Source organism: Notamacropus eugenii, chromosome 4, assembly GCF_028372415.1.
Source record: "Notamacropus eugenii isolate mMacEug1 chromosome 4, mMacEug1.pri_v2, whole genome shotgun sequence".
NCBI classification, from domain to species: Eukaryota; Metazoa; Chordata; class Mammalia; order Diprotodontia; family Macropodidae; genus Notamacropus; species Notamacropus eugenii.
This window is the reverse complement of record NC_092875.1, coordinates 225,546,037-225,567,416: the sequence shown is the minus strand read 5'-3', so window position 1 is coordinate 225,567,416 and position 21,380 is coordinate 225,546,037. Positions and strand designations below refer to the sequence as shown.

The following is a 21,380-nucleotide window of genomic DNA, read 5'->3' as shown; positions in this document are numbered from 1 at the left end:
ACAGATAAAATCATCTCCAATGTTATATTGTAATATAAACAATATTTTATTAGATATAACCACACTAGATATCTGTAACCTCCAAAGTTTGTAAAATGAAACACTCTAAAATATGAACATCTAGCAAATAAATGAAAGCTATGTGAAAATAGGAGCAAACCCATGCCATATCTGTAACTGATTGTCCATAAGATGTTTTCAATGAATCTACAGGAGTTGGGCTTGCATTCCAAAGAAAGTTCTTCTTCATTTTACTTTTAAAAATGAATTATTTTGTCTCCCTGAACAATAATTCACTATATGTTAATCGTAAAAATTATTAGAATGGAAACTTGTTTCAGGTTGGTTTGGTTTTTTCCTTTGTGAACTTGGACAAACTTGATGTGCATATAAACTGTCAAATGAGAAAACCTTATTTAATCCTTCTGTGTATGCATATGCATACATACACATGTGTCTATATATTTATACATATCAGTATATGCATATATATATATACATATATGTGTATGTATATATACATGTGTATATGGGCAGCAAGGAGGTACTATGGATAGAGTGCTGGGCCTGGAGTCAATAAGGCTTCTCTTCCTGAGTTCAAATATGGTGTCACACACTTGTCTGTGTGTGTGTACTATGTGTGTGACTCTGAACAAGTCACTTTTTGTCTCACTTTACGCTTCTATAAAATGAGTTACAGAAGGAAATGGAAATCACTCCAGTATCTTTGCCAAGAAAATTCCAAATGGGATCATGAAGAGTTACACATGACAAAATGACAGAACAGCAACAAACATATACATATATAAAATTTGTGTATATATACACGTATATGTGCACATGCGCAAACATTTATGTGTGCATATGTATATGCATGTATATATTCATACATATGTGTATATATACACATACAAGCATATATACATACAGATGTATATATGTGCATATATGCATGTGTATAGATGTGTGTGTGTGCATGTATAAGTGTGTGTGTGTTTAAATTTGGTTGCCTGGGGAAGTTCATCACTCTTGTACATCAATTTCATAATGGTATACTTACCTGGGTTCTGCATAAAGGATGATGCTCTCACCTTTCCCATCACCAACAGGGTGAAATAAGACTGTGTGAATACTCCCACGCTTTTTAGCATAATTTCAATAATTTTGTCAGATGCCTTAAATAATTGTGAACACAGCATCAAGGTGAGCTACAACACTGATGGTCAATTCTTCAACTTGAAAAGGTTATAAACAAAAAATAACGTGAAAAGAGTGTTGGTGAATGATTTCTTGTTTGCCAATGATTGTTTACTCAGTAGAGCCTCTGAAGCTGACATTCCACAAAGTATGAATCAATTCTCTGTTATTATGTTAATTTTGGCTTAACAATTAGCACCAGGAAAGCCATCAGCCAGCATGATACCATCTATGTGTGGAAACATTGGTTATAGCAAATAGAGAACTTTTGAATACTGAGAATGTTCAATTACCTTGGCAGTATACTTCCACAGATGTACACACTGACAATGAGATTAACACACACATTGCCAGAGCTAGCTCAGTGCTTGGGAGGCTCTGAAGGAAAGTGTGGGAAAGAAGAGATGTTAAGACTGCCTACCAAACTAAAGGTCTACAGAGTTATTGTGCTGACCTACGTGTATGCTTGTGAAACTTGCACAGTATACCAGCACCATGCCAAAAAACTGAATTGCTTCTATTTGAATTGTCCTAGGAAGATTCTGAAAATGACCTGGCATGATACAACACTGATTACTGAGGTCCTTTGTCAAACTAAGCCATGGAGTATTCCAACTCTACTGCAAATATCACAACTCTGATAGACTGGTCACATTGTTCAAATGACAAACGTGCTCATCTAAAAGATTACTTTATGGAGAACTCACAGAAGACAAGTGCTCACACGGTCATCAGAAGAAGCAATACAAGGACATTCTCATACAAGGACATTCTCAAGGTCTCAAACTTTGGAATTGATCATGTGACATAGGAGACATTGGAGTTGTGTTCTCTGAGCAAAGCAGAAATGAAATAATTCAAAAGAAATACAAGATGCATAAATTCAGAGTATTCTTCCAAATGTTCACTTTGGCTATTTGTGCCTAATTTGTGGTAGACCATGACAAATTCATACTGCTCTGATCATCTGTGGTCAGACATACTGTAACTTCGTAAACATGGGCTCTATAATGCTTGTGCTCACCAATTTAATATGCTAGTGTCTCCTTTTTTCACAAGGGAAATCAGATAATGGAGTAGCACAACAACTAATCAATCAGAAGGACTTCTGATATCCAGGGCTGTTTGACATAACAGTCATCCTTTGTGCAATAAACTTTAGCTGAACTCAGAGATGCCTGCAACTGCTGAAATTATTCTTGAGCATCTCAGAGAGAAAAGCAAATATCTTGGTTTCTGACTTATCTAAAGGGAAGAAAACATCTTGGTTTCTGATCTATTGTATTTATAGATATCTTCCTGTAACAATAAGTACCTCAACATACATGGGGGGCACTATCACAGGCTTTCTCTGCTTTTTTGAAAGGAAAGGCAACTTTTGAGGGGTCAGAAATCACTTTAATCAAGCACATACATCATTACCTTAGTTCGGGGGGAAAAGTCAGCACCATGAACTTCAGAGAAAATACAGAGAAATCTAAATCAACTGACAGTGTTTCCAAACTGTCTGACAGAAAATAATAAATACATCACAAATCAACAGACAGATGCAACTGCCTGACCATATATACATAGTTACCAGAGAAGAAAGCACCAAGTTTTCAAGGTGGGGAGGGTGGGAGGGATGTTCCTTAACAGCTGCCCAGAGGCTCTTCTGGCCAAACAGACACACCTAATCATTAAGGCCCAAAGTAAAAACTCACCCTCAGAGTATTTATACATTTTTTTAGAACCAGAAGGCGTCACAATCCTTGAGAACCAGTGACTCATTAGAAACTTAACAAAAGGTGTAGGCCTTCCTATAAATCTTCCCTAATCAAACTCCCCTTCATGGGCAGGCCCACTAAGGGATGGGGAAGATCTTTAATTCCATTAAAATAATTACCAATACAAACGCATATACTGTTTATAGTTAAACAAACTCTTGTTTCTGCACTTTACTCCTAGTAAAGACTCTTGGTTGATAAAGGCAAGATTCAGTCAGAGTCACTTGATTATACTAAAACAAAAACAGCAAAAGATCACACTTTGCTTACCATCACACTTCTCTGTAGACCCCCAAGACTTCGCCCTGACTTCTCAGTTTATTGTATTTCTCTCTTACACCTGACTTAGCCAAAAATACCTCAAAAAGTACTGAATATTCCAAATATATATGAATATCTCTCCCTTTTCCATTCTACTTTGAGCAGATAAGAGAATTGTCTCACTGCTCCATCTCGCAAGTTTCTTCTTCTTAGGCATAAATGCAGTTATATTTTTATAAACTATAAAAAAACACTGGTTCATTCTGGTTATCTCTTTTGGGCCTGGGATTTCTTCCATTTTAGCAAAAGATTTTATTTTAACAGTTCTGATGTCAGAAACAGGACAGGCTGAGGACCCTTTTTCCTCACAATTCACATTCAGACAAGTATATCTGGTACCAACTTTGAATTATTGGCCCAAATTCCCTTTATCTGTTAGTTGCTGCATAACTGTCCCTGCCCTGATTCCTGTACCCCCACATTTGATTGAGTCATTATTTGCCTTCCTTGTCTGAGACTGTTGGGCCCCTCTAGTGACCCTCTGTATGAAGTATCTATCAGGTAAGAGATCTTTCTGGTCTAGTCTCTCTCAATCCTCTCATTTAGTCTCTTTCTTGGGATGCTGGTTTACTAATCTTATTTCACTCATGGCTAATGGGAGGAAAGACCCTGGTTTTGGAGAGCTGTAAAGTAAGGTACTCTATAATCTAGCCAAGGTGGACTCAGATTTGAGCCAGTCAGGGTCCTTTCAGATTCTAACTTGTTTGGTGAAGCAGGTACTAAGAAGTCCCGGTCTTAGAGCAATAGACATCTAAAGATAACACTCTCCCTAATGGGATGGTGGTGGGCTGCATGTTATTACTTCATGGCCTGAAACCTGTGGTCATTTATGTAAACTGACAGAAAGAAACCAAAGAAGATTCCCGTTATTATTGGTCAGCCTAGGGAACTTACCAAATAAATGATTTTAAGAAATTTCTTGATAATGCCAGCAGGAATTAGAATTTTAGTCAGAAGTGAATTTATAGCCTAGATGAGAACTTTCAGCAATGTTTAAAGAAACCTTGAAATGGCAATTGCCCTCTAGATAAAGAACAGTAAATGTTTCTCTCTCCCTCTCCCCTTTTTTCTTTCTCTCCCTCCCTCCCTCCTTTTCTGTTGGCATGCATGAGGAAGACAGGAGAGAGACAGAGAAGGAAAAACTAAATGAAGCAAAGATTATTTCTGATATGATGGGTAAAGGAAGTGTCAGATCAAAATACGCAAGAAATGAGATGGCAATATTTTTTAAGTTGTATGTTTTTGTGCATGAAAGAATGATCTCTCTGGAGATATCTAGTAAGATGAAGGGAAAAGTAACCTTTGTATTGTAGTCATCATCTCACATTTGTTGACTTGTTTGTGTTTCTTATATGTATTTACATGTCTGTCAGAGATTGTAATTATCTGCATGGGATTTAGAAGTGAAAATAAATTTTGGTCTTTACCCACTTTATCTCTCTGTTTCTTGTTAATTAAAAAGATTCCCTTTACTCCTGAACTGTAACCAGATAAGGAGGAAAGAAATCCTTTTGTTACAACTGTATTACCATTACTTCATTGTAATTAGTAAAGACCAATCTGCTAAAATTTTTATAATTGCAAAAGATATTTTAATGAGTTTTTCATGCTTCTGTCTTTTAAGAAATAGCTGAATTGTAACAAATTGAGGAAAATTATAGTATGAAAAGTAAATTTGTGACAAAAGGTCACTAAAATTAACTATACATGTAGGAAAGTAAGATTTTAATGTCACTGATCTTGTTCTAAAATTATAAAAAGGAAATATTCAATGGAATGAAAACAGATTGAGATATGATTGAACAAGGAAAGGAAAGTTATTTGGACTGGAAAAAGAAATAATAAAGGTTTGAGAGGAAAATATGAAAGGTATGAAGAGGTTTTTGCTGTTGTTGTTGTTGTTGCTTCTGAACCATAAGAGAGGCCCTTAAAAATGAATACAAGGTTTAAGTGTGCTGAGGAGGTTTGGGGGAGTTTTGCTTTAAGTGGGAAAGTTGTACGAAACTTTATGTATTTGTCTTATTAGCAACAATAGTAATAAAAGGTTGCCGCTTAATTTGGAAGTATGTAAGAATGAATTATAGAGAGCTATGAGTAAATTGATAAATTATGGGTTCCTTCTGAGATTATAGAACCCTGATTTAAAATAGATTAAAATGTGCTGTTGAGTTTGATAACTGGGGTACGTTAAAACCCTTGTGTAACAGATAATACTAAATCATTGAAATTATACATTAAGGTTTTTTATGATATTTGAAAAAATAAATCCAATTGTGAAAATTTATTCTGGTCTTATTTTAAGTACAATTTTTTGTACATCATTTCTTTGATTTGTAATGTGTTAAAGAAAAATAAGAAAAGTTTTGATACCATTCAGAAAAAAATGTGGGAAATTTTATGTGATTATTTGTGATATGCAGCTTGGAAGTTGGGGTTGGAAGTCAGAATCACAAGCCACATACTTATGACAGCTCCTTATCTATAAAACCTCAAAGACAGGTAAACAACCCTAAGGACAAATAATTGTTCCAATTCTTTGAGGAAATGGGCAGGGGGTTATAATGAGCTGAAAATTGTCACTATTCTTCTTTTTTTTAGTGTCTGGAAACTGGTAGGTTATTTTATTAGCCCTTCTGCTAATGTGCTGTAAAATTCTGAAGTATTATAATATAAGAATTTATAAACTTTCAAGTTTTCCTTATATTCAAGAGGAAGTTTCATCTAAAATTATTTGACTATTGCTTATGAAAATTATGAGATTGTTAACTAAATCATTTGAAATTATCATCACAATGTAAAAACCTACTTGGTAATTGATTACTGTGTGTGAAAAGGAGGGAATGAGGTGGAAGTCTTGTCCAGATTTGTTCTTTCCATTCAGAGCAGTCCACTTTGGTGTAAGAAGAGGCAGTAGAGTCAGTCTATTCTACCTTGCAAGATTAAAGAGCAGAGTCTACAACTCCTCTGAGAGTGCATAGGGGATACAGACAGGGCCAACCCTTTCTGGAGTCCCTGTAAATTTCCCTTATTTTGTGCACTTGCCAGGTTCTGATATATATATATATATAAACACACACACATGATAATATATATATATATATATACACACACATATGTGTGTATGTATGTATATACACACATATATACATATATGTATGTATGTATATATATTTATGTATACATACACACATATACACATATATGTGTATATATATAAGTGTATATATATACATATATATTTAAGCATTTCTTTTTTATTGGTATAGACCAATCTGTTCACTTAAAAAATAATTTCTAAGGTCCTTTCAATGAGTTTTTGATGCTTCCATCTTTTAAGGAATACCTGAATTGTAACAAATTGAGGGAAAAATATAGTGTGATAAGTAAATTAGTGAAAAAAGTCACAAGTTTAAATTAACTATGCAGCTAAGAAAGTAAGATTTTAATAAATCATTGGATTTGTTCTAAAATATATATAAAATTAAATATTCAGTGGAATGAGTGGAGTCTGAAATATGGTTGAACAAAAAAACGAAAACATTTTCAAGTTGCTTTCTTAAATACGTTTCCCTTGAATGGATGGGAAGCAAGGCAATTCTTAAGATTCAGATACATAATCTGTAAGGGTCTCATAATTTACCTCAAAATTTCTACGTTCCAAAGACATGATTCAAAAGGTATTCCTAAATTGATTTCTACTCCACTCTAATTTACAAAACTCCCAAGCAGTCAATTTTGAGTTTTGAATTCAGGTATAATTGTCTGATGGATCATTAAGTCAGTAATCTCTCATTTTAGAGAAATGCCACAAGCCATTTTAAGTGAATGTGATCCTAAACTGTCACAGGCAAATGTCTGTATCTGAGAGAAAGCTGAGAGAACAACCTTGGCATAATCTAAGGTATGATCATTCCAGATGCATTTTTCCATTGTATTATTTCCTTTATAACAGGAATATTTGTCATCTGTTTATTACTGAGTCTGACTGTAAGGTGGAATTGTTACTGCAGGTTGTCAACTGTGACTCCTACCTGAAATTAAACAGAGCTAAGGTTTTTGCAGTTATAATCATATTCCTGCTTTTTCCTTTTGCAGAAAATTTCTATAATCAGAGCAAAGGGTCAGTATAAGATATGAATAAAATGTAGGTATGTCAGATCTTAATGTTTTCAATTTAAATGTATAGTCATTCCAAATTGTAATGACTAGATAAATTAATATTTAATACTGCATATTTGTATCTAAGATTAAATCCCTGAAATAGTTATCCTTTATAAATGTTATGGGAATAATTAGACAAAGAGAAAAGAAGTTTGTGAAACAAAGATACAAACACAATGTTAAATCATTACTCTATTTACTAAAGCTGGAACATATCTCAGCTACAATAATAAAATGTATGATCATGAGATCTGAGCTACTAGGCTAGAATTATAGCCTTTTTTCTATATCCTAAACCAACAAGAAAATGAGTATTTGGCCTAATTTCATACCTATTACTAGATATAGATTTCTGAATAAAATTAGGTCCTTAAATGTTTTAAATAATGTCAGAATGATTGAACAGTTTATGTTACCAGGCTATTATAATATTAATTATTAAAACTAAATCAGAAATATCTTCAGTTTTGTTTTAAAGAAAAGAATTTTAGTGAAATCAGTTTTCTTAAAGGAAAGTAACTAATTGAATATTTTGTGTTCCATCAGTAGAAAAGTCAATTTTATTTAAGATTATTATGCGATGTGGAAATAGTACCTGTTTGTGAAACACATCCCATGGTGCCAATATGTTTTATTATAGACAGTTTATTTTATATGCATTGTTTACAGATTTTCAACAGAGTAGATATCCAACCTACTAGAGAACTTCTAAATCTTTTGTATTTCAATGATGCCACCACAGGCTTTGGTTTTCCTCTTTCTCCATCACTGATCTACCTTTTAAATTTCCTTTAATTCAATTTAACATATTACATATTCATGAAGTTCCATGAACTATGCTATGCACTGGTAATAAAAAGAAAAAAAGAAGAGGTCCTGCCCTGTAGGTGATTACATTCTACTGGGGGTGGGGTGCAACTTGTCTGCAGTTATCAGTTATCCAAATTTGAAGTATCTAGCAATAACAAAAAGTGATTTCTATTCAGAGACAGCATTATGGTCGGTGATTAGGAATAGCCTCTGGTAGGAGCTGGTGACACTTATAACGAAGCTTGATATTCCATGGTTATCTCAGATAAATATATAAAATTTCATTCCTGAAAAATATCCCTTAAAAACCTTTTTTATTTTATAAATACGCTGTAGCTTTGTTGCACCCATCATGTGTCCCTCTACTATTCATTGCTGAGCATTCATATTTGATTCATTAGAAATTGTAGTGTTCTAAGAAATGAAAAAAAGTGACACAACCAGGTAAACTCTTGGGTTACAAAGTTGATGTTTTACACCAAAGAGCACCTTGGGGTGGTTGAAAACAATGTTTAGTTTCCCAAATGCACTCTAGTTCACATTCTTCTCTTATATAATTCTGAGTCCATTTGATATTTCATCTGCTGTGCCTGTTCCAAATATGCACATATTAATTTCCTAAAACAATGGGGTTTACCATTAAACAGCATATCATAGACTGAAAAAGTATCATTTTCATCCAGTTGTTGGTATTGCTGGGTCAAAGTGTATGCACAGTTTTATAGCCCTTTGTTCAATTTTCCTTTTTAAAGAGGTGTTCTATTCAGAGAATTCTTTTTGAATTCTTTTAAAATCATTGGTCAGTTTTTCCTCTTTTTCCTTCTTCAGCTGTTCCAGAAGAGCTCTCTGTGAATGTGGGCAGTTCACAGTCCCTTTTGAAGTTTCAGATATGAGTACAATCTCAATACTGACCTCTTTGGTAATCGTGTTTTGGTCCTTGTCCCCATAGAAAGACTCTATGATTTTTTCCCTCCTCCTTTGCTTCTTGTTCATGATGGTGAGACTTTGTGTGTTGTGGCCTCTGGTTCTTTCAGTTAGAAGCTGGAGAATCTGTTGTTGAGGTGCTGCTGTGGGAAATCTAAGTGCAGGTGCCTTTGCTTTTCCTTTTGTTTTGTGTTTTCTGGCTTAGCCCTGGGACTAGATTGTTAAGTGTGTGGGAGGAAGGGTCTGGTTAGGGGAGATCTCTTCAGCTGAGCTAGAACAAAGGCAGGTTCATCTCTGGCCTGGGTCTTAGTGCAAGTTTCCACCCCTCTGGGGCTCCTCTCCTTGACATTAGCCTCTACCACAGTAAGGAATCCCCCTTAACTATTTTCCTAGTCTCAAGTGCTTCTAGACTGTTTGCCCCTTCAGCTGTTCCCACTAACCCAGCATTTTTCTTGGGAAATATTTTATGGTTCTTTTCAGGTCAATAAGGAGAGGAGAAGAGAGCATTTGCCATTTTGGCTCCTGGAAGATCAAGTAGGTGACTTACAGATGTTTAATCTACTGATTGAAAGTCTCCAGAGAGGCTGCAGCTGACACCTGGGCTCAGAGACTGTCACTCACTCGGCTCTGCTGGTCTCTTGCCCTGGGCTACTACTCTGCCTTTCGGCTTGCGCTGCTGCTGTGTGCAGCCACCATGGGGTTTTCCCACTTGGTTCTCCCTGCTGCAGGATGCACTGCGTTGTGTGCTGTGGGCTCACCCCTGCAGAACAGATCTTTCCTGTTGATCTTCCAGTCTGTTCTAATCTGCGAATCTGCCACAGTCTGTCTCCCATTGGATTCTGCACCTCCAAAATTTAGTCAAATTCTCTTTTTTCGAGGTATCTGAAGAAATTTGTCTAAGAGCTTAGGTGAATAGTTGCTCTCACTAGGCCCTTGGCCCTGCCCCATCTTTTTTTTTTTCCATATGACTATAGATAGCTTTAATTTCTTCCTCTAAAAACTGACTGTTCATATCCTTTGACCATTTATTAATTGAGGAATGACTCACATTCTTATAAATTTGGCTGTTTTCTTTCCTCACTTCTTTTTACATAGAATTTCTTATTTATATCAAAGCATTGTTCAGATGTCACTGTTTCTATGATGTCTTTTCTTATTCTACTTTCTTTTCCCTCTTGAAATCACTTTGTACATTTACATATTTTTATACTCATTTATATGTTCAATTTAAAAAAAGTAAGCAAATATAAAATGCACACTATATGCCATGCCCCACACAAAGCAGTACAAATACAGATATATAGATATGTAGATATCTAGATAGATAGATAGATAGATAGATAGATAGATAGATAGATAGATAGATAGACAGATAGATAGATAGATAGATATAGATATATATATGATCATTTTGATGTTGGTATTTCCTCCACCAGTGTAGCAAACAAAAAAGTAATGTATGGAAGAACTAACTATTCATACAGATTCCCTCTTCCAATTTGATCCTGAGTAGCATATACCTCACAACAGATGCAAAAGTATGAAACACAACATTCTCATAGATAAGTGAAAAGGTTCTGTGAGATTAATGGGAGTCAAAATTGAGTATATTATGGGACTCTTTGCTATGAAGCAAGAGAGAGGAGCTGTAGTAGGCCCATGGAGTCCGAGAGGACAGTTTAAACAGAAGCAGGGTATATTGGTAGATCACAGGGCTGGACATATACCCAAATACATCACTTGATGCTTTTCCTTCCCTTCCCATTCATGGAATTGGAGACAAGAAAAGTGAGACTAAAGGGATGTACCTTTTATTCTGCTTTAAAAAAAAGCATGGTTTAGAGAGTTTTGTTTTCCCCAAATATACACTTCCACTTTGAAATCATTTAACCTATTAAAATACTGTATTATAAAATATATGTGCAGATGATGTGGAATATATATGCGTCTACAGGAGTCTGTCTATATATGAGCCTCAGAGAGACTTGAATTGATATATTTAGAGTCTCTTCTATTTTCCAAGGCATATTTTAATTTCTTCGGGAGGGGAGCAGTAGATTGGAGCCATGAGACTGGCAAATCTATTTTATCCAGAGAGGTGCTACTGAGGTAGAATTATATATGTTTGCCACCCTAAATATTGTTGGGCAAAGGAAAATATTCTTCAGATATAAACTTTTCTCCAGATCTCTATTACTTAATAGAGAAAGAGGACCTCAAGCTATATCCAAAGGCTTAACTTCCATCCAACAAGAAGTTCATTACACAAAGATTATCATACATAGTGTATATCAAATAAATTCATTTATTCATACTGATGGGAAACAAAATCAGAGGTTATTCCAAGATCTTTCCTCTCCTCACACTAACTTTTTGCCCATTCTCTTCACCAAAGAGAATGTTATATACATGCCAGACCAGAGGCTTTGGTTACAATAGCTAATAATTACAAAATCTGAACTTGCTTTATTATTGAATGAGATAGGGACATAAAGAAACTACCCAATTTCTTAAAGAGACAAGATGGTTTCTCCTTAGTGTCAACTGGTTACATGTAAGGATTGGTCTATTGCTAAGCCTTTGCTGGCAGAAGTGACATAGTGTTTGACCACTGATTGATCTGCCAATATAAGGGGAAGTCCCTATATACTTTGCAACTAACCTGGTAGGCTAAATGTAGGGTGAAAAAGGCAAGATTAATCCCAGTAAAGTCAGGAATAAACCAACAATGCCCATTATCACCACTATCATTCAATATTGTACTAGAAGTGTTAGCTATAGCAAAAAGAGAAGAAAAAGAAATTGAAGGAATTAGAATAGGCAATGAGGAAACAAAACTATCACTCTTTCTATATGATAAGATGGCAGACTTAGAGAATCCTATAGAATCAACTAAAAATAAGTTGAAACAATTAAAGACATTAGCAACTTTGCAGGATACAAAATAAACTCACAAACAATTCACAAGTATTTCTATACACTGTCAAGAAAGTTCAATTGCAAGAGATAGAAAGGGAAATCCTAATTAAAATAACTATAAACTATATAAAATATTTGAGAGTTTACCTGCCAAGACAAAACCAGAAACTATAAGAACACAATTTCAAAACACTTCACATAAATCAAGTTAGATCTAAACAAATGGAGAAATACTAAATGTTCATGGGTAGACCAAGTCAAAATAATAAAAAATGACAATTCTACGTAAATTAATTATTTGAGTGCAATACCAATCAAACAACCAAATAGTATTTTATAGAACAAAAAAAAAATAATGAAATTCATCTGAAAGAATAAAAGGACAAGAATGTCAAAGGAATTAATGGAAAAAAATAGATAGAGGAAGGTGGCCTAGTCATACCAATCTCCAACTGCATTATAAAGTGAAAATCATCAAAGTTATCTGCTACTGACTAAGAAATAGATTAGTGGATCAGTGGAGGACAATATGCACACAAGACACAGTAGTGAATAACCACAGTAATCCAATGTTTGATAAAGGCAAAGACCTCTGGTTTTTGAACAAAAACTCAGCATTTTACAAAAATTGCTGGGAAAACTGGAAAACATCATGACAAAAACTAGGTAGAGACCAATATCTAAATGAATACAAAATTTAGACATAAAAGGAGATATTACAAACAAATTAGGAGAACAAGGAATACTTTGCCTCTCACCTAGGAAAGAATTTATGATCAAACAAGAGATAGTGAGTATTAAAAGATGTAAAGTGATAATTTTGAATACATTAAATTAAAATTTTTGCACAGGCAAAACCAATGTTAGGAAAAAATCATAAAGATGGGAAAAAATCTTTACCATAAGTGTCTCTGATAAAGGCCTCATCTCTCAGATATGTAGAGAATTCTAGAGCTACTGAACCCACAAAAAGACCAAGTGAAACAAATTCCCAGCCCAAGACAACCGGGAAATTTGACAGGAATCACTTTTGCAAGGAGCAGAATGTAGTCCAGGTGGGGAACACCATCACAGATAAACCAGAGCAGGCCTCAAGGGATTGAATCATTGACAACTGTGGCAGTTTCCGGCCTTCTAAACTCACAAATGGATAAAAGGTCAATGGAAAATCTCTTTGGGACTTGGGTAAAAGAAGTACATGCCATCTGTCAGGGTCCAGTCCCAACCCTGGGAGCAGCAGATTCTGTAGCTCTGAGACCACAGATGATGGGGGATTGAGGGGCTAACACAAAATCCCTGAAGCCTGGGAAAGTATATCCACTCCCACCCCCAACCCTGCTGGATGAGGAGTCCTACCTGGACAAAAAGTTAGAAATTCAAGTGTTTGGCTGGGAAGATGAGTAAACATCATAAAAGAACTCAGACTGTAGAATCTTACTTTGATGACAAGGAAGATCAGGGCATACAACCAGAGGAAGAGAGTAGAGCCAAAGCGTACATCAAAAACTACATCAAAGGGCTCCACGACAAATATGAATTGGTCACAGGCCATGAAGGAGCTCAAAAAGGATTTTGAAAATCAAGTAATAGAGGTAGAGGGAAAATTGGGAAGTGAAATGAGAGTGAACAAGAAAATCATGAAAATCTAGTCAAAAACTTGCTAAAGGAGACCCAAAAAATACTGAAGAAAATAATATCTTAAAAAAAATAGACTAATTGAAATGGCAAAAAATATTCAAAAAGCTAATGAGGAGAAGAATGCCTTAAAAAGTAAAACTGACCAAGTGTAAAAAGAGGTAGAAATTTCACTGAAGAAAATAATTCCTTCAAAATCAATATGGATCAAATGGAAGCTAATGACTTTATGAGAAATCAAGAAATTATAAAACAGAACCAAAAGAATGAAAAAATAGAAAACAATGTGAAATATCTCATTTGAGAAAAGAGTGACCTGGAAAATATGTCCAGGAGAGATACTTTAAAAATTATTGGAGTACCTGAAATCCATGATCAAAAAAAGAGCCTGGACATCATCTTTCAAGAGATTATCAAGGAAAATTGCCCCAAAATTCCAGAACCAAAAGATAAAATAAAAATTGAAAGAATCTACCCATCACCTCCTAAAAGAGATCATAAGAGGAAAACTCCTAAGGATATTGTAGCTAAATTCCAGAGCTCCCAGGTCAAAGAGGGTATGTTGCAAGCAGCCACAAAGAAGCAATTTGGGTACTGTGGAAAAATGATTAAGATAACACAAGATCTAGTAGCTTTTACATTAAAGGAGCAAAGGAGTTGGAATTTGATGTTACAGAGGTCAGAGTATCTAGGATTAAAGCCCAGAATCACCTACAAAGCAAAACTATGTATAATCTCTCAGGGGAAAAATGGACATTCAATGAAAGAGAGGACTTTCAAGCATTCTTAATGAGAAAACAAGAGCTGAATAGAAAATTTGACTTTCAAATACAAGAATCAAGAGAAGCATGAAAAGTAAACAGCAAAGAGAAATCATAAGGACTTATTAAAGTTGAACTGTTTATATTCCTACATGGAAAGATATTTGTAACTCATGAGACCTTTCTGAGTATTAGGGTAGTTGGAGGATATAGACAGATACATAGATAGACAGATAAACAGATAGATGGACAGACAGATAGATAGATAGATAGATAGGTAGATAGATAGATAGATAGATAGATAGATAGATAGATAGATAGATAGATAGATAGATAGATAGATAGATGGCACAGGGTGCATAAAATATGAAGGGATGATATCTAAAAATAAATTTAAGGGGTGAGAGGAAGATATTGGGAGAAGAAGAAAAGGAGAGATAGAATGGGGAAAATTATCTCACATAAAAGAGGCAAGGAAAAGCTTTCACAATGGAGGGGAAGAAAGAGGAGGTAACAAGGAATGAGTGAACCTTATTCTCATCATATTAGTTTAAGGAGGGAATAATATACACACTCAATTGTGTGTATTACCCTACAGGAAAGTAGGAGGGAAGGGGATAAGATCGGTAATGATACAAGGGAGGGCAGATTGGGGAAGGGGTAGTCAGAAGCAAACACTTTACGAAATGGGCAGGGTCAGAGGACTAAATGGAATAATTGGGGGGCCAGATAGGATGGAAGGAAAGTAGATTTTTAAAAATAGATTATGGTATCATAGATCTAGTTCTACAAGGGATCTTAGGGAATCATCTAATCTAACTCCTTCATTTTGTAGAGAAGGAAATTAAGGTTTAGAGAAATATATGCCCTCATGTATATAGGTAGTAGCTTCAGTGATAGAGTTCAAATAAATTTTCTTTGGCCTGCATAATATGGTAGGAAAACGACTAACTTTGGACTCAGAGAACTTGAATTCAAATCCTAGTTCTGCAATGCTCTGTAGTGTGATCTTATGTAAGTCATTGTACTTTTATGAATAACATAATGAAAAGGAGGTTGGACTAAGTGCTCTCCAAAGCCCCTTCAAGTTCTAAATTTAAAATAATTTGCCTCCAAGCCAAATGAAGTGATTGTGCTGTTGGCTTCATGCATCCAAAAGTTTTTTTAGTCACGTGATACAACTTGTCATGTTCCCTTCCAGTATTTATGAAAACATGAGGAATACAATACATAGAAAGTAATTAGAGATTCTACACTAATATTCATTTCAAAGAATTAAGAAAAGGAGATATCCTATGAAAACATGACAAAATTTCCTATTGCAAGTCAACATGTACCTTGATATTCCGTGACTTTACTGAGAAGTACAATTCTTGTTCTCCATTACTATGCCTGCTTCTTTGCTCCTTGAGTCATGTATTTTTAATAAAATTTATCATGTTGCGCAGCACCTCTGGGATGTTCATATTGACCCTGTAGATCCTCAGCCTGGAACAGTTTTGTAACCAAAGTTTTATTTCCTTTTTGTCTTTTTTATTCCAGTTATGAATTTTATAATTATATCTTTTGTCCTGCTTTTCAATTTTCATGATCTCCATTTATTAAATTCAATTAAAAATGATCTCTATAATACTCTGAGAACATGCTAAGAAAATTCTAATTTGCTAGAAATGCATTTGCTCTGTCTACAAAGCACAAATAGAAACCAATGTATCCATTTCTCCCTCATACCCTCCTACTGGTACCTGTAGTATTCCCCTCCATTTTTTCTGAATTTTTTCCTCTATGAAACAAAGACTCTCAAGCTTCTTTAATTCCACTTTTCATATCTAGTGTTTATGCTCATAAATAACTAGCACTCCCTGTCCATGACTGCAGATAGGAATCAAATGGGTAACTTTAGAAGAACCAGAGTCATAATTAGGGTGGTGTGACTAGGGCACTTTTCCAAAGTATCAACATCTAACATATATGCTTTCTCCCTGTCATCTGTCTCCTTGCCCAGCCCAGGTTCAGTACCTCTGTGATTTAATCAATGTGGTTCCCCCACCTCTGAATCCTCTTAGGATTCAGAGATGGGTTTTAAGAGTCATTGGGCATGATATAGGAGAGACAGCTTAATTTTCTGAGGAATGAGTCTTTCTCTCTCCAGAAGTTACTGCACCATACCACCTGGATAGGAAGTCAATGATCCTTGCCATATTGTCTCTCTACCAGTCCCACCATCTCTTAGAAGCCAGAGGATTGGCCGGGGTGGAAGGGGAAGGGGCTGTCAGACCAGGCCGGGGCTGCCGTCGAGGGGGTCCCCGCCCCCTTCACGCACTGAGGTAACCCGCCCCCATCGGACGCCCCCTGCCCGGCCCCAGCCAGCTGGGCCCAGCCGGGCCCGAGCGGCCCACCCAGGCCCCCAACGAGCCCCGCGTGAGATGTATGCTATAACTAGTCTCAGATTGCCCCTCCATGTTTTAAGAAAACCAAATGCCTGGATTGGACTCTGGGGGACATCTCTTGCACATAAACCCTGTACCTCTTGGAGTCACTACATAAATTCTTCTAGTTATCAGTTAAATCCATCAAACTATAGAACACTGTTCTTCTATAGCATTTCCTCCGTGAAACTCCCAGGGCTTTCAATATCCCCAGAATGCATTTCACTCTTTTCCATAAGACTGAAAAGCAACACAGGATCTAAAAAGACCAGTAAAAAGGCTTTGCGGAAAGTAGATGATGACGATGACTCTGATGAAGATCGGGGAGAGATGAGTGAGCAGGAAGATGAATTTGAAGATTACTCCAATGTAGTAAAAGACTATAAGGATCTGGAGAAAGTTGTCCCCTCTTTTCGGTATGATGTCATCTTGAAAACAGGTCTGGATCTTGCAAGAAATAAAATAGAAGATGCATTCTATAAAGGTGAACTCAGACTGAATGGAGAAAAGTTATGGAAGAAAAGCAGAACGTGCCCTAAAGGAACTACTTTGCATAAGCTGTAAGCATATGAATTTCAGAGGGCACCTGTTACTGTAGAAGCTTCCTTTGAAAGCCAGAATCATTTTTTCAGGTGAAAGTGGGTGATACACTGGATCTTATCATTGGAGAAGATAAAGAATCAGAAACAGAGACAGCTATGCGAATTGTCCTGAAAAAAGTGTCAGAAGAGAAAACTGAGTCTGAAAAGTACCGAGTGCTTTTACGCCGGTGAAAAAAAATAAGATTGCCCAAGAAGAGCATTTCTAAGTAGCCAGATTCCTGTGGTAGCAAGAATCCAGGAATGCAAGTGGTTTTCATCTAGTGGGGAAATGGGACAAAGGGGGCCTTTCTGAAAAGGGACATTTTTACTAAAATAAAATCTCATCAGATCTGGAAAAAAAAAAAAAAAAAAAAAAGCCAGAGGATTGTGACCTTATGTCATGCTCCCAGAGCACAGAACAGACAGTGTGCTGTATTTAGCCACCTACCTGAGAGCCACTGTACTACCTGAATTCCATCCTTTGTGTCCTCCCCCCTTCCTCCCCAAAAATATCACATTAATCTTAGGGGCTTGAACTTACTATCTACATATTTTTAAATGCCTCCTCCTATACAAATTTATATTTATCAAAATATTATTTCAAAAGATCACTTTCACTTGATTTCTGACCCAGATTTTTCAAAAACTTTAGAGAAAAATACCCTCCTGTCATTCATGTTAGGTAAACTATGCTTATTTGTGGTTCAGTCTGTTCTACAATTTCATGTGAGGACTCCATTCATATTTTAGGGGTTAATTTTTTTTCAGAAATTTCTAAAAAAATTGAAAAGATAATCATCACCTAGTGACCTTCTGTCACTTGATGAACTTCTTTGAACTTACCTACACTCACTTTTGGTTAATTATCAAGCATATATAATTGGGGGAAATGTTTTCTCTCCCTCATTTTCATAATATAAACTGAAAAGAAACATAAATTACTGAAGCAGTATGGTGTAGTAGAAAGAACAATTGATTTTGAGAGAGTATAACTTGGATTTAAGTTGTGATTTTGATATTTGTAAGATTTTTTGTTCAGTCATTTACTTCATGTCTGACTCTTCATGACCTCATCTGATGTTTTCTTGACAATGATAGTGCAGTGGCTTGTCATTTCATTCTCCAGCTCATTTTAAAGATAAGGAAACTGAGGCAAACAGAGTTAAGTGACTGCTCAGGATCACCCACCTAGTAAAGGTCAGAAGTCAGATTTGAACTCAGAAAGATTCTTCTTTCTGACTTCAAGACCAGCACTTTATCCACTGTATCAACTAGATGTTCTTCCAATCAAAATTCCTTTGCACTGTATGGAAATTGCTTCCTCCTGTCAATAAAAAGCTGAGCGTAGTTCAAACTAAAGGTGCCCCCCCACACCCCCGCCCAATGCTTAGTGACTTGCCATATTGAATAAAATCCTTCTAACTTTCTGAGTTTGCTGCATTAATCAGGTCAAGATGAAAACAACAAAAATACATGTAACATTTTTTTTTCTTAAGAACTCATTACATGGACAAATAGATTTAGTTGCCTTAAATATATTTTACACTGAAATAAAATGTGATTATAGGTTCCAAAGCAATTGAAATCTTCTGATAAAATTGAAAGTGAGATTCCTTCAGCACAAGTCTAACCTTATTATTCCTCTGCTCAAAAAGTTCAAGTTGTTCCTTATTTTTTTAAAAAATATAAATTTCTCTGTTTGATTTTAAAAGTCCCTCATGATCTCTATTTACTTACATGTTGTTTTCCTTCTTATATAAATTCCTTGAGGACAAACTTCATTTGATGCTTGTTTATATCCATATCCACAATGCTTCCCTAGCACAATGCCTGCCAAATAGTAGGTAATAAATAAGTGTTTGCTGAATGACTAATTAAAAATGAAAGGTCTTGACTCAGCGACCAGTAAGGTCTATTCTATGTCTAAATATGAGATATGTCTGAAACAATAATCACCAAATATTTTAATGTGCATAAAATGTGATTAGATAATTTTCATAAAGAAATTTGACATAACTATTATTCACCTCTGAAAATGACTATGAATTTCAATAAAAGGTACTGATTTTGCCTTCAAGTATAATAATATTGAACTAATTAATTCTTCTCTGTCCATCAAAGTACATTACAAGGCTTTATCACCTACAGAATTATCAGACAGATTTTGATGAGAACCAATAACTCAGTAGACTTACACAGCATTTCAGAGAAGTGCTATTTTTTTTGTGGAAAGAATTGAAATAGAGTCATGAAGCATATCCAAGTTTTAGAAAGGGCCCTAGTGATGTCTTAATAATACCCTGCTACATATTCTCACTGATCTAGTCTTCTATATCCCAGGATCTAATGGCTGCCAAAAATACCTTTTCATGTATAGTTTCCTCCTTCTAAGATAACTAATGATAGTGAGCCTAAAAGACTCACAGGTTCCAACTCTGATATTTAATGGTTGCATCACCTAGAGAACATAACTTAGACTCTCAGTGCTCTAGACAACTCTAAAGTTATACATTGTGAAGAAGTTATTAAGCAAATTAGGAGAACCTGGAATATCTGACCAGTCAGACTTATGTACGAGGGTAGAATTTATGATAAAACAAGGGATAGTGATCGTTACAGGAAGACATTGCCTTGATTTATTTCAGGACTTAACAAAAGTAAAATATGCTGGTCTACTCAAAAGGATGGAGGATCTATTTTTAATGCAATGCCTGAAAATATTTACATATAGATATGAAAATTAAAACAAGACAAAAACAATAATTTTTCACCCAAATTCTGACATGAGACCCAAAGAAAAACTTCATGTATTCAAACAAGGAGTTTGCAAAGCTGGTTAGATTTGGACCTGGCTGACACTAAAGAGCTATTTATGTTGAGAGATAGCATAGGAATGGTTCCTTAAACAATACATACAAGAATATGCTGGAGGCAATTCATAAAGATTTCTGACAGCTGACTGTTAATATTTCAGTGTGAACCTTAACACATCAGAAATCTGCAAGGCTACAAAACAGGATTTGATTCATTGTTTTGTTGACCTAGACTTAAGAAATGAGAGAGAAAAGGTTTACATTACAGATAAAATTTAAAAGCATGTACTCATTGGATTGTTAAACATTTACCAGCACTCCCCTACATACAGCTGTGAAAGAGAAGAGGGAGTGAGGTAAGGAGGAGCACCAGTTCTAAAGAAATTCAATTTAATTATATTCAACAACCAAGTCTCAAATGTCTAACAGGTATAAAGCAGTATGCTACATGGAATAATCCTATTCATATCACTAACCCAAGACCATCTCTGTATTAAAGAGGAACACAGCAATTATAGGTCGTAATGATCAGAAAATCATACAGAATAGAATTATTAGCCATTTTCAAATATTTCCATGAAATGTGGTTATTTTTTCAAAGTGTAGGTATTTGAAGCCATGAGAAGCAAGCAGTTGAAGTACACTTTCTATAGGTCAATAGGGTCAATTCTCCTAACTGCAGGTGGACCTAGATTAAAATGTAATTGGGAAATATTTAAATAAATAAATGGAAATACAATAAAATATGAATGATATTTCATTTTAAAAGCAAGACAATATGAAGTCCAAGGGGATCCTTATGTTATAACCAGTGATCTGGGTTTCTATTTGAGTTTGACACCACAATGTTGTATGATAGAGAATTAACCTTAGAATTAGGAGCATCTGGGTTCAAATATGGCAGATGTTAATCTTCATTGTTAAAGAAAATATCCTCCTCAGTGGTTTCTACACCAATGCCATCACCAACCAAAAACATTAAACTGTGAGCTTCAATTGTGTATTTATATGAAAACCATAGTCACTGTGGTTGCCACCAAAAAAATAAAATAAAGTATATATC

The 21,380-nt window shown here is 35.3% G+C and overlaps 1 pseudogene; it reads left to right on the top strand.

Moving 5' to 3' along the window:
• The first annotated feature begins 16,755 nt into the window (after positions 1 to 16,755).
• Positions 16,756 to 17,882, top strand: LOC140498359 (mitochondrial transcription rescue factor 1-like; annotated as a pseudogene).
• The last annotated feature ends 3,498 nt before the right edge of the window (positions 17,883 to 21,380 follow it).